Source organism: Cebus imitator, unplaced genomic scaffold (genome assembly GCF_001604975.1).
Source record: "Cebus imitator isolate Cc_AM_T3 unplaced genomic scaffold, Cebus_imitator-1.0 Scaffold93, whole genome shotgun sequence".
NCBI classification, from domain to species: Eukaryota; Metazoa; Chordata; class Mammalia; order Primates; family Cebidae; genus Cebus; species Cebus imitator.
In genome coordinates this window covers 2199098-2212641 of record NW_016107408.1, presented here as the reverse complement: position 1 = coordinate 2212641, position 13544 = coordinate 2199098, and the positions used below count along the sequence as shown (strand labels likewise).

At 41.2% G+C, this 13544-nt stretch overlaps 1 long non-coding RNA gene across 3 annotated transcripts; it reads left to right on the top strand.

The window, feature by feature from the left end:
- The first annotated feature begins 1989 nt into the window (after window positions 1-1989).
- LOC108309340 lies at window positions 1990-11634 on the top strand. 3 transcript variants are annotated; one of them, XR_005201419.1, is made up of 6 exons: window positions 1990-2006; window positions 2267-2872; window positions 3348-3459; window positions 6776-6855; window positions 10763-10937; window positions 11600-11618. It is a non-coding gene; the product is annotated as an uncharacterized LOC108309340 (long non-coding RNA). The 3 variants fall into 3 exon arrangements; XR_001827292.2 differs by lacking the exon at window positions 1990-2006 and having other exon boundaries at window positions 2013-2872; window positions 10763-10897; window positions 11600-11634; XR_001827291.2 differs by lacking the exon at window positions 1990-2006 and having other exon boundaries at window positions 2013-2872.
- The last annotated feature ends 1910 nt before the right edge of the window (window positions 11635-13544 follow it).

Sequence of the window (13544 nt, the reverse complement as noted above, 5' to 3'; positions counted from 1 at the left end):
GGTCTAAGAGAGTCTTATTCATGTGCCAAATGGCTTTATTAAAACATTATATTAACACAGAAAAAGTCCTATTACAACGGCTGTCTCTGTATGATCAAAACTTGTTCGTGATCCTGCTGATAGCCTATTTATTCTGAAATTTAAAAAGGTAACATTTCAGTACAGCCCAATTTTTGGCCAGGTTTTACAAAATTCATTAGAATATGGCTGGAAGGGTTACTAGTCCTAACAAGGAAAGGCCTAAGTTGTATCAGGGCAGCAGTCCCCAGACAAAAAGAAAACTGTGAAAAAGAGACCTCTCATCCACTCATAGAAATTAATCCCTGGCAACATTGTAAGGTTTTCACCTGTAGAAATACAATGGGTCTGTGATTTCTACTTTAATTAATTAAAAAAAAAAAAAAACCAGGGTAATGTCAGTGCTTTGGTAGGCTGAGGCAGGAGGATCACTTGAGGCCACAAGTTTGAGACCAGCCTGGGCAACATAGCAAGACACTGTCAATACAAAAAAAATTAAAAACTTAGCTAGACATGGTTGCTTATGCCTGTAATTTCACCTACTCAGAAGGCTGAGGTGGGAGGGTTGGTCGAGCCTGGGAGTTTGAGGCCACAGTAAGTTATGATCATGCCACTGCACTCCAGCCTCCCTGCTTCCCCACCAAAAAGAATCCCAATTGGCAAATTCAAAGGCAGATTAGCTGCAATGGTGAATCCAGGACTGTGGCATGTGAAAAGAGTTTAAAAAGCCAGAAGAAGCAAAGTTTGGTGTGTTTGTATACTGGATTTTTAAACTGAATTAAACACAGACACACACACACACACACACACACACACACACACACACACACAATTTTTGAATGTAAAATGAATAGGTGTTGATTATAGAGGAAAAAAATCACTCCTAAGCCTACCACTGAGAAAGCATATTTGTTTTGACCACCCAAGATTGATTTCTGCCTTCATGTGGAAGTAAGCTTTAAAAGCCCTGTGTTAGGGCATAGTCTAAAAACATGGGGCCCCATGGGTATCAGGAGAACCTACAAAGAGAAGAGATGGAACTGGTAGGGTTCAAGTACTGTTTTAGAGAATTGAGGCAGTAGGTCAGCCAGGTAGGGCCAGGTCAGCAGGAGGGTCCGGATGAAGTGTGAGACGCAGGGGGACAGTGCATGCATGGAGACCTTGGGTAGCACCAACCTGTAATGGCAGAGGTGGGGTGGATGTGGCTGATGTCAGGGAGAGGACGGGGAGTACCCACAGGGCTCAGTCCTGTAGATACACTGAAAATCCTTTAGCCTTTCTAAGACTGTTAACCCAAATCAGTTTTCTTGCTTACTCCAGATGCCTCAGCCTCTGATATAATTGCTAAGCATCTGCCGTGTTAAAAAGAAACATTTGAGAATCGAGGGTGATTTTTCCCTTTTCTTGTGAATTGTAATTGCAGTGTACTCATGGCCTGCCATGACGTGAGGTCTGGCTTAGATTAGCCCCCGGCTGAGAGACCCATGCTAATTTAATGCCTGCAATTATGCCTGCCTCTAATAGTGTTCTGCTTTTTGTAGGACGTGTCCTTTGAATTTCTCTGCAATAGCAGCAACAGTTATGCTGGGTCATCTATACCTTCTTGCCCCACGCCCCTCGTGACACACATTGGTGAGACAACTGGCCAGGATTAGAGGTATGATCTGTGACCCTGAAACAGAGTGAAATTGGCAATGAGGAGGCTGATCCTATGAAAATTATAAGCACTGTAAGTACTCTAATATCTGACCCCTGACTGCCATGGATGTGCACCTGCCTCCCAGCTATAAAGATTCTCCCAGTAAAAGAATCAAAAATGAAAACATGCAGACAAACTTCTGCGCATCAGTGCATTTGCCTGAGGTGTCACCCAGCCATGGCGTATATGTGTCGATGGAGAATTGAGAATAATCAGCCTTTGCTTTCTGTCTGCATAGTTTAGTGCTGGCAAAATAAACCACTGTGTAGTTATAAGCACGAATAGGTGGGTGAGTCGAAAGATGGGTGGATGGGTGAGTGGGTGGGGTCCCCTTTCTGATGTATAAAAACACAACTGGTAGGTTTGGGGTTAATGTTACAATTGGACTCCAGGAAAACACACACTGTACATTCAAAATAATTCTAACCCAGTTTTAAAATATAAATAATTAAAAAGTATTTTCCCTCTAGCACGTCTGAATAGTATTCTTTACTAAGAGAAAGAAGCCCATGCTCCATGCCGTCTTTGATAGCTCCCTCGTGCTCCTAGATTGACAGGTGATACCAGGGAAGCCACTGCTTGCCTTTGTGCCTTTGGGGAGGCGGGGGTTGCAGTGGGAAGTCTGAAGGCTCGCCATCACGAACTCCTTCTTCCTGAGATGGGGCACTTGGCTGTGAAGCCACAGGAGGCTGGAGGGGTAGAGGCTGGGGGCAGGAAGAGGAGGAAGTGAGGAAGGGGGCGATGCCCGGGAGGGCGCTGGGCGAGTAACCAATTCCTTCACTGGGGGCAGGCGGGAGTCTCCAGGGTCATTATGGGGCAACCTGTGCAGGGAAGGGAGGAAAGGTTTCCGGAAGTCTGCCGCTCTCCCTCCTGCCTGCTCCCCTCCTCGGCCTAGCGGTTGATTGCGAGGAGCAGCGGAAGGAAGGATGTATCAAACAGAAAGAAGAAAGGACCCCTGCCGGTCGACCCCTGACATCCGACTCTGAACGGCGGCGATCGGGAGGCCGCGGCGTGTTGCAGATTAACAGCAGCGAGGGCAGGAGGCAAAGCAGATGCCTCGGGAGCTGGCTGTTTCCTTTAGCCCTGAGAGCGGGCTGTAGGCACAGGTTCCATATCAAAGGCAACGGGAGCCAGGCTGTGGCCATATTACATCAGGTCCTGGACTGGTGGAGGGGGGGACGGTGGGGGGGGTCCCTGGGGGGGGGTCCAAGTCCGAAAAGATGTCAGTCAAACACCAGCCGAGTTTCTAGATCTTCTGCGGCCCTTCTGAGCAAGTATGCAAATAATAATACAGTCAGGCTCTATCGCCTGCAATGAGTACAGGGGAGGGCTGAGTACCGGGGAGGACTCAGCCTTCTCCACGTGGTTATCTTCTAAGGCTTTGAAGTGTCACTTTCCTTTTTGCTTTTCCTCTGCACTGAAATTTCCCCTAAGGGAGAGGCGGGTCTAAGCTACCTTTAAAATGAATTTTCACTCCCTGAACAAGGCTTGTAAAAGCATGAGAGAAAATGCCAGGAGAAAGCATGGAAAAGTTTTGGGGATAAACTATGGACCTCCATCTTTGCACGTGGTCAAGGGACAGCCGCTAGCCCCAGTAGCTGCATGCTTACTGCCTCCTTCCTCTACCCAGGCAAAACTTAGAAGACGTGTTTATGCTGAATCTCCAGATAGAGCAAGAGAAGCCCAGCTTGGGGGAGATGACTGGACCTTGAATATCTGGGATAAAAAGAGATCCATTTATGGTAGGACTCTCTATTTATGTCTGCACAGCCTTGGGGTTTGCCTAGGAAAGGAGTCTCAGAAAATGGGTTGGAATTGGGCATTTCTGATGTCTATCCTATTCCCTGCTTTGGCTGATAACACTTTCTCCAGTCGCCAGATCTGGTATTAGGAAATGAGACTTGTTATCAGATGTTGAAGAGCCTCCATAGTTTTCCTGAGTCTTTCTGTGTCTGCCAGCTCCATTGACGTTGTTACTCTTGCTGGTTTTCCTCTTCCTTGTATTTTCTGTGAAAATGCTTAGGAGCTTTTAAGAACTGGTGGCTAACAGAGAGGTTAAACATTATGAACCATATAAAGCGAAGAAATCAGTGTGCTCTCTCTGGGGTGTTTCATGGTTGTACACCTTCTCTTTTTTTCCTTGAAAACCCTAATCATCTTCTGTGGTGGGAGGGGTTGGAGGTGAAGGGTTGGATATTTGAGGTGGGGGAAATTTGTGCTATACCTGTCTCTGATAGACTTTTAATTTTTCATTCATCTATGCAAATTTATTGTAAAAGAGCTATGCTTTTTCATTCATTCACTCAGCCATTCAACAAACATATATCCAGCACATGGCCTCTAGTAGAAGAAGGCTGAACACTGTTTTTAAAAGGTATCTTTCTGTAAATACGTACTCTTCCCTGACCACCAGACCCTGCTAAACCTTTGAGCATGTGTACCTGAGAAAGAATGAGCAAGGGAAAATATCCCACTGGAAGGGAACTCTTGTGTCTCACCCCTCCTGAGATAGAGGTGATTATGGGCATCTTCTAAAGCACTGAGGACTGTAAGGTCTCCTTAAGGGGGTGAGGGATATGATGTTCGAAAATGATAGTGAAAACAGCTTATGTGGAGATAGTTTATGACAGTTCACAGAGCCCTTTCACGTGCGTTACTAGAATGAGCTTTGGGTTGAAGATTACGTAGATACGCTCACATTAGTACTTTTGAAAGCATTGAACGCATGGTGTGTTTCACCAAGAAGTTAGCAATTGTTCACAGCTGTAGTGTCTGTGACACATGTCCCAAATGATCAGATTAGCTAACGTGACCAAAGAGGAGAGGCTTGAAATCTCTTTCACTCGGTGCCATCTCCTTATTTTGTCACTCACCTAGTGTGTGTGGTCATCCGTTCCCAAAACAAAACAGAGATGAAAATCTAACCTAAAAAATCAATAGTGATGATTTTTAGAGATAAGTCTCATTTCAGGATTTTGCGTTGCTTCTGTTCCTCTGGGTGTTTTCTTGGACCTAGAATCAATATTTAAAACAAAACAAAAACACTCTACTGGTTCTCAAGTTTTGACCTTTGTGTCATTTATCATCAGAAGTCATGGGATCCACAATTACAGGACCCAGGGCTGAGTTAATCTTTGAGGGATAAATTGTGGCACATTCTGTTTTTGAGGGCTGTTCCAAATCTAAATATCTTTGTCAGTGATTTATGATCTTCTGTGATTGTTTATTTAGTTCATTTGGTGTTGGAAAAGAGAAAAAGACAGCTTTTAGGGTCAGCCTTCAGTGAACAGCGGCTGGACATCTCAACAGCCTCAGCCCAGCCTTGGGCTTCTGCTGAGATGCAAGCATAATGACCAGGAATGTGATCTGTTCCCCAGCCAGATAGTCAACAACCAGAACTATTACTCCCTCCACGGTAACTACGACCTAGGGGAGGTGGAGAGGGAGGATCAGCAAACCTGGTTGATCTGAATGGATTTCCACTCCACGTTCAAGCATTTTGGGTTTGAGAAAACCCCCAGCACTTTGTGCCCCGGGCATTTTTTCCATTAATATTTTAAGCTGATGTTCATGTCAAGGGAAATTTAATACGTACGTTTCTGATTCATTTACACTTAACTCATCAAAATATTGTTCTGTAAGAGGCGATTGGTGTCCAAGAAATCTTAAGAGCCTTTTTATAAGCTTTTAAACTTCTTTTAAATGTTAAGAAACAGAAGTTGCAGTCTCCCCAATGTAAACAGGAGTGAATCCCTGGTCGGGGGGAGGGAAGGCGGGAAGGTGGATAGAGTGGATATAAGGCGCCAAGACACACTGACCTCAGTCCTTGAGGGACAAGAAAGTGGAGCCCAGGACTTTCCAGTCCCCACCTAGCGATCAACGTCTCACCCACAGTCAGGGGAGCAACTGGTGGTTCTACTTTTTTGAATTCTGAAGGCAAAGGCAAGCTTTTTTCTGGGGGTCCTGCTGTTGGCAGAGAAAGCTCCCAAGTGTTCTGCAGAGAAGAAGGATATAGACTCCAAAATTTTACTTCCAGGCAAGACCTCCCCCCACCCGCATTTTTCCCCATCAAAGAAAGTGCTCATAATGTATCCTTTCATTTATAATTTTATGAAGGTCTCAATTGAACATGTAAAGAAAGTGGAAAAATTCTAAGTTGCCATGGATGTTTGGCATTTTTCCTACTATACTAAAATCTACTTTCTGCCCCAGGCAAAATGGTTTCAGAGGTTCCAATAAAAGGGAGTAGAAGACAGTGAGAGCAGCAGTCTAGAATCAGAGTCTTCATGAAATATGTTTGTATTTGAATTATTTGGATATGATCGACTTCTGTTTTACTCTATTTCACTTGGCTTTCTATGGTAAAATACAGCTCCTTTGCATTTCATAAATGCAAAGCTTGTAACTTCTGTAAATGAGCACTCACGTGTTTTATCTTGTTTAACTCGTGCATCTACAAAATGATAAATGTAGCAGAATCCAGGATCTCTTGTTTAGGTGTGTTTATTTGCTCTACATGGTTTTTATTTTTCCTCTTTTCTTAAAAGAGGGAAAACTTGAGAATAAATCAGCAATGATAAAAAGTTTTGGTCTGTTTTTGGAGTTTTAAAAAATTCTCATAATTTCAAGCAAACGCAGAAAGCATCCATATTCAGAAAAGGAACCAAAGAAAAATGTTAGACAACCCTTCAGTTTTGTCCAACGTAATATTTACAAAGTAGTAGCTTTTTTTCTTGGTCTAAGTTTTAATTAATTGGTATTAGCAATATCTGCTTTTCTCCTGCCTTGCATTAAATAGATTCGTGATTTTTTAAAAACTGATGTTTTACTGAAATTGAGCTACGTTCTTTTCTACTGTCTTACATGACTTTGGGTGCATAGACCAAGGTTATTTATACCCTGTAGAAGTCGGTGGTATTAAATCCACTCAAGAAATAAGAGAAGTCAGCGGCTAGGTCACGCAAAACCTTTGTCAAAAGACTGTAGGGTGAATGTGTTTTTGCATCCAATGCTTTACGTGTGGGTCTAATACAGATTCTGTGCATGCATCTTCTGCAGGGACCTTTTCAGAAGAGCCTCTTAAGACACATGTTTCAGAATGCAGTCAAATTCGTGCTGCTGTGTGACCAGCCTATTTGGTAAGGAATGCCCAACACTTTTGTGTTGTCAGATTTAGATGTGGAGATTTTCTGAAGAAATTACATATGGGAATTCTTCCATGAGTTCTGATAGGAACATGAAAAACATCCTTCTGAAAAACAGGGTCAGTGTCTGAGTACTTTGAGACACTCATCTACTACTATTGTTGAAGTATTTCTTTTTTGGAGTAAAATTTCAAATAGGATTACTATTATATTACCCTAATTATACTATTGTTTATTTCAATAAACAAAGTTAAATTCTTTGTATACTTTTTTCTTTTGAAAAAAAAAGCTAAAATGACAAATATCTTCATAACTGCTATTGACTTTTCAAAACTCTTTCTGAGTGATGAATTTTACAACATCCCTTAAAGCTCGGGTTTGAGGTGTGTGCCTGTCGCCGTCATGAGGTATCAGTGCTGATCTCTAATGTTGCTTTTGTGCTACTTAATTATCAGTTGGCAATGGAAATTCTTGTCCAGGGAGGATAGGGCTACATATATATTTAGCAAGGTTTTAAATATTTTTCTCTGTTGAGTTAAAGTTTTGAAAAAGAAAAATCAACTGATGTTAACCATGCTGACACCTATTAAAAAATTATTTTAGTTGGTTTTGTGATTATTCCATTTAACTGTCACAATTGCCCAATTCATAGTTGAGAAAACTGTGGCTTTAAAAAGTCATGTGATGCAGGTATTGATTAGAGAAGCCAGCATGTCTCCTTGCAGTGCTGGGTAACTTGAACTTGTTGGCTGGACTGTGTCTTTGTGATGTTGTTGGTGTTAACAGCCCAGCATTAGAATGGGGACTTAATTGACAAACAGAACTGTTTACATTTTCTTTGACATAATATTTTTGAAGTTCAGAAGAATAATTTTTATACCCAAAGCCACATTTGCTCATGTTAGTTGTATAGATATATTTCCATTTATTGTTTGTTCATTGATTCACTCAATGAATGCTGACTCTTAGCTGAATAAGGCTGGAAATAGGCAAGGTACCTGGCTTTGAGTATATAATCAAATAGGGGAAGTAATACAGAAATAATTAGAAAATCATGTAAGAAGGTCTAATACAAGTAGTTTACAAAACAACTAGCTTTATCATATGACTTTCAACTTGATTTTCTATTTAGGAAGCCATGTTACTAAGAATGCAGAAAGTTAAGCCTTCATAAATTTACAAACCCTCCAGAGTTAACTTTCTTCCTGCCCTATACATCTCACCTCAAGGGCTTGATTTTGCCACGAAACAGCAGATAAGCCCAATTTAAACTGTGATTCCTAATTCTGGAAATATGCAAATGCTGCTAAAAGATAAACTTCCTGTTCAGTTTTCTCATGGCTGTTAGTCACCAGAAGAAGAGAGAGTCAATGTCTAATTTATTTCCAACGTTAAAACCTTCATTCTGAACATCGTTTTTCATTCTAGTTATAGCCACATCCTACCTCTCTGCAATGGTGGGAGACCCTTCCCCAAATTGCCCTCTTGTTTATGAACTGTTAAACCAGCAGAAAGCACTAATTAAGTGACCATTAGTTTGAGGAAGATTGATTACACTTAGACTTGCATGTTGTCTTTTATGTTCAAGGAACTGCTTAAGCATCAACTAATTAATCTACAAGTGAAGAACACTTTCAGCATTACTCTAATTAGACAATCTCAGGAGGAAGCGAGGATTTCAGAGGGGAGTCGGATGGTTGTGCAGACCACGACATCGTGTATTTTTTCATCACTCAGGTAAAATGGCCAGACCTGAATCCAGGTGCCAGCTCCTTATTCTTATTTACAAATAGGTTCATGTTTAAAAGACCAGAGTTGTGTAACAGATGAGGAGTTGGAAATAAAAACAGATGAATAATCAAAAGTATTGCCTTTCATTTCAGCTTTTTGGGTTAAACACTTTATTCCCCATAAAGAGTGAAATTAAGCAAGTCTGTTTCATGACATGTGGTAGAACTTCCTTTCTCTCTTTTCTTCCCCAACATAATCTTGTTTTTACGTTATTGCTGTATGTGTGCGTGTATAAGTAGAGAATTAATACTTCTTTTAGGCCTTGGTTTCCTAAGTAGTAAGAATTTGAGACAGGACAGATTGGAAATGTATCTGAAGGGGCTAACAAACAGAATTTTATAAATATTTTTGAGAAGCCAATGTTTTTGAGAAGCAAATGTTGGTAAGAATGGTTGATCGATTGAATGTTGGGAATCTGTTTGGTGTAATGATGCATACATTAATGTAGAATATACCTGTATAAATACATCCGCAAATTATATTTAAAACCATAATTACTTTGGCACCAACCTAATACACAAAACAAGGACCTTGAATAGCAATAAAAGACCAATCTTTTCACTCAGGCATCTCATCTGTATGTATGGGTCAGTAGGCCGGCTCTGACCCATACATACAGATGGCATGATATTAAAATGTCAAGCCTCTGTTGGTCAAATGGTTGTTTATCAAACTCCTTGAAGCATAAGCAGTCGTCTCAGCTTTGCAAAATAGAGGGATATAGCAATAAGCAAATTCAGTTCAAGTTTCTGTTTTTGGTTGGTTTCACATGATCTTGTGTCAAATGCTAAATTCTCCCTACTTCACCAACTAGCCTGTATATGAAAATTAAGTGTTTGTGGGGGGAAACATCATTTATTTTTTTGAAAACTTACAGCTATGCATTGATTTCTATTAATGTCTCTCCCCCACTTCACTTAATCACAGTAAATTAAAATGATGATCTGTTTTTAGGTTAGAATTTGCTAAGTGAGTGTCTTTGGGAGCCGTCACTTAATTTTCTCACTAGGAGTATGCAGTTTCCAACCTGTCAAGGCCAGCCGAGATTTACCATGCCACACAGGCATTCTGATACAAAATTCAAAAAGTTGGGATTGTTAGAAGGGCTAGAAGGCACAGATTGCACTCAGTTGGACAAAGATAAACAGAAAGCATGCTTTTTTATGAAATTGGAGATTAAATGAGTTGATGGAATGAAGCCTAGACAGCCACATAAGCCAGAGTGGAAAATTATAGACTAAAATGCATCTGATACTGAAGAGAATGACTCTCTCCCAAAGCGCTCACTTTTTATTTGACTCAAGGAGTCTTTATAAGCTCAGCAAACCCTAGGATTTTAACAAGAAAAAATAAAAGCCTCCAAACGGCATGGCTTTCATCCAGCGCTTTTGTGATTTCAAATGACCAGATTTGAAACTTTAATCATCTCACACCTAGGGACTTTTTTGGTTTGTTTTAATTTGTGAAGCATGTCCACAGACAAAATGACTCACAAAAAAACCAGAATCAGCCTAAACCCCCAATTGGCCCTATTCCTCTGTCAAATCAAGACAGTCAATTTTGCCTTGGGATTTCACAGTGTCCCCAAGTGGCCCTTATATTGACGCAATGTTCATCTTGCAACTATAATCACTAGTTTCTTTTGAAGTCTACTTAAGCTCTTGCTTAAGTAAGTCCATCCATGGACAATTATTTAAGAGATTAGAAAATCCTTTTCCACGTGAAATCTTTCTTCCTGAACTTCCTTATAACTTGAGATGATGACTTCTTTCGTTGACTCAATGGCATGGATCCCACTCTGTGAGCCTGTTTTACTGAGGCAGTATAATAGGTGATGTGAAGTCTTGATACACTTTTGGAAGGTATGTGAAGGCGAAAAGAATGCCCTTTGAGAGTCCCTGATCACTTCTGAAACTGTAATTCATAGGAAGTTACTGATAAGTAAGACCTCTTTTTAGGGGGAAATAGAAAAAGAAAATAATAGAACTTGGAGGATCAGGTCTTGATCCTTTCAGAGTTGATGATGCTAATGACACGATTTTTTCCTTTTTTTTCCAAAGATAGAATGACACTAGTTAGAAAAATAAAAGTCTGTTATTTGACGTTTCAGATTATGCCTCCAAATCCTATGGAAGTATAACAACCACAGAAGAGACAAAACCCAACAGCACCAACAACAGAGAATCTCAGTTCAGGAAGATATGAAACCCTTTGTAATAAAGAAAGCAACACGGTGAACATTTGTGTAATGTGTCTTTGTGGTAGAATGATTTATATTCCTTTGGGTATATACCCAGCATTGGGATTGCTGGGTCAAATGGTTCTGTTTTTAGCTCTTTGAGGAATCATTACACTGTTTTCCACAATGGTTGAACTAATTTACAGTCCTGCCAGCAATGTATAAGTGTTCCCTTTTCTCTGCAACCTTGCCAGTATCTTTTTTTTCTTTAAACATTTTTATCATAGCCATTTTGACTTGGGTGAGATGGTATCTTATTATGGTTTTGGTTTACATTTCTCTCATGATCAGTGATGCATTTTTTCATATGCTTGTTGGCTGCATGTATATCTTCTTTTGAAAAATGTCTGTTCATGGGCCGGGCACAGTGGCTCATACCTGTAATCCCAGCACTTCAGGAGGCCGAGGCGGGTAGATCATGAGGTCAAGAGATCAAGACCATCATGGTCAACATGGTGAAACCTCATCTCTACTAAAAATACAAAAAATTAGCTGGGCATGGTGGCATGTGCCTGTAATCCCAGCTACTCAGGAGGCTGAGGCAGGAGAATTGCCTGAACCCAGGAGGTGGAGGTTGTGGTGAGCCGAGATCGCCCAATTGCACTCCAGCCTGGGTAACAAGAGCAAAACTCCATCTCAAAAAAAAAAAAAAAAGAAAAATGTATGTTCATTTCATTTGAAAAGTTTCATTTCCTTTGCCCATTGCAGCACTATTCACAATAGCAAAGACATGGAATCAACATAAATCTCCGTCAATGACATATTGGATAAGGAAAATGTGGTACCTATACACCATGGAATACTATACAACCATAAAAAAGAACAATATTTTGTCTTTTGCAGGAACATGGATGGAGCTGGAGGCTATTATCCTTGGAAAACTAACACAGGAACAGAAAGCCAAATACTGCTTGTTCTCATAAGTCAGAGAAAAATAATGAGAACTCATGAACACAAAGAAGGGAACAACAGATACTGGGGTCTACTTGAGGGTTGCAGATCGGAGGAGGGAGAGGGGCAGAAAAATAACTACTGACTATTAGGTTTAGTACCGGGGTGATGAAATGATCTGTACATCAAACTTCTGTGACACAATTAACCTATTTAACAAACCTGCATGTGTACCTTTGAGCCTAAAAGTTCAAAAAAAGAGAAAGCAACAGCTAATTTCATCCATTCACTGATGGGCTACAACTTTCTCCCATAGGAAGGTGCTCTCCCTAGCTGGTATTTTATAGTGATTTAAAAGCACAGGTTGAAAAATCCCTACTGGCCTAGCTAGCCTTGAGACTCCCCTGACTTCAGGTCTTTCATTTACAAAATGGAACTGAGCACCTTCCTTGTTGGGGGTGATCAGCTGTCCCAGCTTGCCCAGTACAGCTAGTTATAGCCAATGAGATGGTTTGGCTGCGTCCCCACCCAAATCTCACCTTGAATTGTGCTAACCCCCACGTGTCAACGGTGGGGCGAGGAGGAGATGATTGAATTATGGGGGTGATTTTCCCCATACTATTCTTATGGTGGTGAATAAGTCTCACGAGAGCTGATGGTTTTATAAATGGGAGTTCCTCTGCACAGTCTCTCTTGCCTGCCACCACACAAGAGAATACTTTGCTTATCTATCTTCTGCCTTCTGCCATGATTGTGAGGCCTCCTCTGCCACGTGGAACTGTGAGTTCATTAAACCTCTTTTTCTTTATAAATTTCCCAGTCTCGGGTATCTCTTTATTAGCATCATGAGAACAGACTAATACAGCCAAATTCTAGATAGCCCATCAGTGCTGAGCAAACTGAAACATTTCATCCCCCTCTATGAGAAACAAATAAGAAAATGTGTGCAATATATATAACACAGTGCCTGGCACATAAGGAAAGCTCAATTTATTAGGTATTATTAAACGGATTGGAAGGGGTCAAACTTGGTGTCCCCCCTCCACCTCCATATGCATTTTATAAAATAAGAAGGAAATGCAACTTTCCATGACCAGATGTCAGATTGGGCCACAATCTTCCTGATGACCCTGAGGGATTTGGAGCAGTGTGTCATCCATCCATGGTTGAGTGTGGAGTATAGACAGGATGGGAATTGAACAGCCACATGAACAAGGGTGCTCTGTTGTTCTCATTTTCTCTGCGGATTTCATCTCAGCCCAATTCTTCTTCCCAGGGATATGTTCAATCCTGAGCTTCTGGGGTCCCACATTTTCAACTTTATAAGGTTGGTACAAAAGTAATCATGGTTTTTGCCATTAAAAGTAATGTCAGCCAGGCATGGTGGCTCACGCCTATAATCCCAGCACTTTGGGAGGCCGAGGCGGGCAGACCGCAAGGTCAGGAGATAGAGACCATTTTGGCTAACACAGTGAAACCCCATCTCTACTAAAAATACAAAAAATTAGCCAGATATGGTGGCACGCACCTGTAGTCCCAGCTACTAGGGAGGCTGAGGCAGGAGAATTGCTTGAACCCAGGAGGTGGAGGTTGCAGTGATCCGAGATCTCACCACTGGTCTGGGTGACAGAGTGAGACTATCAAAAACAACAAAAAAAGTAATGGCGAAAACCACAATTACTTTTGTACCGACCCAATACCTTTCCTCATCGTCAAAATAGCCAACACGTAGTCAACCCTTTCTATATCACAGGTGATCTTT